The sequence below is a fragment of the Triticum dicoccoides genome, chromosome 5A (genome assembly GCF_002162155.2).
Source record: "Triticum dicoccoides isolate Atlit2015 ecotype Zavitan chromosome 5A, WEW_v2.0, whole genome shotgun sequence".
Lineage (NCBI taxonomy): Eukaryota > Viridiplantae > Streptophyta > Magnoliopsida > Poales > Poaceae > Triticum > Triticum dicoccoides.
The window spans coordinates 681,484,532-681,489,538 of NC_041388.1; the positions used below are offsets into that span (position 1 = coordinate 681,484,532).

Genomic DNA, 5,007 nt, shown 5'->3' on the forward strand with positions numbered 1-5,007 from the left:
GAGGAGATCGAAGCGGAAGCGTTTGAGCAATCGCAAGCAAAAACTGGGAAAAGCATAAGATCGAAGAACTACACAATCTTGGAAGATCAAGCTTTGATTCAAGCATGGAGTGCGGTGTCTCTTGATGCTACCACGGGTACATCTCAAAACTTTCAAGAGATATTGGCAAAGGATCGAAGATCAATACTTCCACATTATGGCAAAGTATCCCAAAAGGACTCCACGCACATTTCGGGCGCTTCAAGGGCATTGGGAGAACATCAAGCCTATGTGCAGCCGTTGGGCAGCTTGCTTGGAGCAAGTACGCAATGCACCTCCAAGTGGCGCCGTGGAGTCCGACCATGTGAGTTTGTTTTGCCTTTGTTCAAATTGTGCATCATCATATTGCATCATGAGAAGTGATTGGATCACTTTGTTCACGTTGTGTAGGAAAAGATTGCTCAACATAGATACAAGGACATGGAAGCTTCAGAAGGCAAAATTTTCAAACTAGAGCATTGTTGGGAGTTGCTCCAAAAGTGCGAGAAGTGGAAGTTGATCGACAAAGAATCCCCATCAAAAAGAGGCTCACTTACAAACATGGATGAAGATGAGGATGATGATGCCCCAAGAAATTTGCACAAGCCCGATGGTGACAAGAAGACCAAGGAGAAGATGAAGAGAGTGCAAGAAGCATCAAGCTTGAGGGAGAAGATTGATGCCATGTTGCAATCCAACGAGTGGATGCTGTTGAAATCGTTGGAGATCAAGAAAGAGTTGGCCGAGAAGAAGGCGAATGAGAAGGAAGAAAAGTGGCAGTTGCTCAAGGAAGAGGGGCTGCGCAAAGTTGCCATCAAGGAGAGAAGAGCACGAGCCGCCGAAAACAAATCAATGTCCATGTTGCTCGCCGAAGAGAACAAGATCATGTCAATGAACCGCAATGACATGGACGACCTCACCAAAACATGGCATGATATGGCAAGAAGGGAAATCTTGAAGAGAAGAATGGTGGCGTGACCCGGTTCGTGCTACAGTTCCGGTGATGTTTTCTCCGCTCCATATGATGATAATGTGGATGATTTCGGTGCGAGAGTTGGAACAAGCGCCGGAGGTGGATTCGGTGGTGCCGATGAACTCCAAGGTGGACTCGATGGCGCGGAGTGAAAATTGATCAAGATGATGCCAGACATAGGCGCAAACCTTTTGCAGGGCCCTCTTTTGCGTTAGCCATAATGAACTTGGTTTCTATTTACGCGTAAAACTATTTGTGTCGTTTGAATTTGAACTTGTTTGTGAAATCCTATGTCAAATGCGAAATTTGCAGTTTATCTATTTGCGGGTCGTCACGGTGGTGTCCGAGCAGAACCCGCATAGCCGACCCGTAAAAAAACATATTCCGCAAATATACTATTTTACGGATCCGTTTGCAGGATCTGCATCTGTGCCAGCCCGCGCTGGCCCGCAAAAGCTGTTTTGCGCGAACTGCAAACGCGTTTTGCGGGCCGGCGTTTTGCGGGGTCTGCTAGAGTTGTTCTTAGATGTGCCTTAGACAAACCCATCCTATAAAAATTGGAAGCAGGAGCGAATGGGTGAGCAAATGAGATTTAGCTAATTTTACAACACACTCTCAATCCTATTCCGGGGGCGCCTTCCCCCTCAGGCACTGCCATGAAAACCATGGGCGTCCCTCCAAAAATAGCCCAGGTCTCTCGCAGCCACTACACCTCCCTCCACGAGCGCATGCACTTTCGCAAGGAGACTCGTCAGGAAGGCCCGCGCCGGAGCCGATCGAGCTAAGCTCGGCAGCGGCAATACGGGCGACAGGCGCCGTCCAACTACGGCGGCCGACTAGTGCCGAGTGCCGAGCGCGAGGAAGATGGGAAGAGTCTCCCTTTGCTCGGAGGACGTTGATCCGCTGGTGTGGACGCCGGTCCCTGGCATCGCGGTGGACACGTTGTTCCTCCTCGTCATCCAGGCGCTCGCCATCATCCTCGTCTCCAACCTCTTCCACTCGTTGCTCCGGCGGTACAACCAGCCGAATGCCATCTCGCAGATCCTGGTAATCAATCAATCTTGACACTTATTTCTCCGGGCGGGCGTTGTTGAAGAAAATGGAGGGAGCGTCATGCAGTGCAGTGCAGTGTAGGGTCAATTAACTAGCTGGCAACAACGGCATGTATGTATGTAATGTATGTGGCGTGCGTGCAGGCCGGCATGGTGGTGGGCGGCATGGGGCTCCGCAACGCCATCGTGCACATCGACGTGGACAACGTGGAGGACATGTACAACGGGTACATCGCGGCGACGCGCATCCTCTACATGTTCCTCGTCGGCCTGGAGACGGACATCGCGTCGCTGCGGAGCACCGCCCGGCGCTGCGTCGCCTTCACGTACGCTACGGTGGCGGCGAGCCTCCTCCTGGCGGCCATCGTGTCGAGCGGGATGTACGGGAGCATGATGCACTCCCCGGTGAGGACGCCCGAGATGCTGGCCGCCACTCTGATGGTGGCGCTGACAAACACGTCGTCCCTGTCGGTCGCGCGGATCGCCGACGACCTCAAGCTCACGGTGACCGAGAACGGGCGGCTCCTCGTGAGCGCCGCCATCGGCACAAACATCATATGCGTCATCGGCGACGGCGTGCTGCGGTCCACGAGGATGGCGAGGGAGAACAGCATGGACGTCTCCCAGGGCTTCGTCGCGCTAACCGGGGTGGGGCTCGCCCTATGGCTGGTGCGCCCCATCGTGACACGCGTGAACCAGCGCAACGTCGGGCAGCACCATGTGAGGAGGCGCGACCTGGCGTTCATGATCTCGGCCATCTGGATCGTCGGAAACTTCCCGCAGAAGCTTGGCTTCGACGGGTTGCCCACGAGCTTCGCTCTAGGGCTGGTGTTCCCGAGGGAAGGCCCCGCGGCACGCTCTGTCGCCGACGCCCTCGTGCCACCCGTTAATGGGTTGCTGGTCCCCTTCTACTTCGCCACCATTGGGATGCGGATGAACTTCAACACCATGTCCGGTGCCATCATCCTGCCCGGCGTGCTCATGATGCTGCTCGGCCTCGTCGGAAAGGCCATCGGCGCCGCGGTGGCCTCCGCGTACCTCAACATCCCGCTCTGCGACGCCCTCCGCTTCAGCGTGCTGCTCAACGTCAAGGGGCACGTGGACACCATGAACATGCAGTTTGCCAAATCAGAAGGGGTGCGTAATCATATTCAGTTTAATTATACTCAGCGATGGATGGGGAAATCCTCGGGCGGGGTGGATTGATGAAATAACTTTTTAATTGGGATGGGAGGAGTGCAGGTGTGGGCGGAGCAAGCACTGTACGCGATGATCATCGGCAACCTTGCAAGCACCCTGGTGGCTGGCCCGGCGGCGGCGGTTTTTGTGCGCAAGGAGAAAGAGGCGTACGCGATGACGCACCAGGCCCTGGAGTCGTTGCGCGAGGAGGCGGAGCTGCGCATGATGACCTGCTCTCACAGCGCGCACTCCATGCCCGCCCTGCTCAGCCTGGTGGAGCTGATGGTGATGGAGCCGGACAAGCAGCCGGCGGTCCAGGTCGTCCACCTGTTCGAGGGCGGCCATAAGCGTGCCGCCGCGGCCGCCGCCGCAGCGTCCTCGACGACGCCGTACCTGCCGCCAATCGTCGACGAGTATGACGCCGGACGCGAGGCCATCAACGACATGAACACGGTGGTCGACCTGTACCTGCGGTCGACAGGCATCGCCTTCCAGCAGATCGACGTGGTGGGCAGCAGCGCGTCTCGGGACGTGGACGCCGTGTGCCGGTGCGCCGGGGAGGCGCGCGCCGCCCTGCTCCTCCTCCCCTGCTACAGGGAGCAGCGGTACGACGGCAAGATGGCCTGCCGCCTGGAGGAGCGGCGCGAGCTGAACGTGGGCGTGCTGGCCAAGGCGCCCTGCACCGTGGGCCTCCTGATGGACCGGCCCTACAGGAGCAGCGGCGCCAGCTTCCAGGTCCCCACCAGCGTGGACACGAGCACCAGCACGCTGCTGCACCCGTGCAGCGACAGGGCGGTGAGCCACGTGATCGCGGCGGTGTTCCTGGGAGGGGCCGACGACCGCGAGGCCGTGTCCGTGGCCTCCCGGCTGGCCGAGAACCCCAACATCGGGCTCACAGTGTTCCGGTTCGTGAAGCTGAGCACGTACGACACGGTGACGTCGTCGACCTCCAGGGCGGCTTCGTCCGCGGCGGGCGGAGGGCTGAGCCGGCCGTTCAACGACGCGGAGGTGGACGAGCGGTTTATGTGGAGGTTCTACGAGAACTACGCGGCGACGGAGATGGCCATGTACGTGGAGAAGGTGGTGGAGAGCCCGGCGGACGTGGTGGAGACGCTGGACGCCATGGCCGGGATGTTCTCGCTGGTGATCGTGGGGCGGGGCGGGCGGCAGCCCAAGGAGCTGCTGATCGGGCTGGACGAGTGGGCGGAGGCCGGGCGGGAGTTGGGCGCCGTGGCGGAGATCCTGGCGTCCAACACGTCCATGGAGATGGGCTCCGTGCTCATCATGCAGCAGCACAGGGTGTTGGTGCAGGTGCCCCGATGACCGGCGCACATTTGTATCTACAGTACGTATAACAACGTAACGTAGTACACTAGTTGCCATATAATTCGTCACAGAGAACATGCAGCTTGTGCATACTTAGACGCGTCGATTAGGATGCAGAAACTAACCACCGTTGTATTGCTGTGTGGGCATATGTAAGAGCCGAGTCTAGTACTACTAGTACGTAGGTACACACGTCATGTACTGTACTTGTCAAATACTAGCAGTTGAGTGAAAATATCAGCACCGATTGTTTCGTGTCTTGACTCTTCACCCATCTATCTATACTAGCCGAATACCCGTGCGTTGCCACGGAATAAAAAATAATATAAACACAAAACAATTATTCTACTTTAGAAATATGCATTGAGCATGACAATATGTGATTTCAATTCTGAAGATTTACTTCCGCTGCATTTTGTTTTCCTTGTTGGACAGAATAACACATCCAAAAAAAGGCTA

At 56.6% G+C, this 5,007-nt stretch overlaps 1 pseudogene; it reads left to right on the plus strand.

Moving 5' to 3' along the window:
* The first annotated feature begins 1,846 nt into the window (after positions 1-1,846).
* On the plus strand, positions 1,847-4,781 carry LOC119298429 (annotated as a pseudogene).
* The last annotated feature ends 226 nt before the right edge of the window (positions 4,782-5,007 follow it).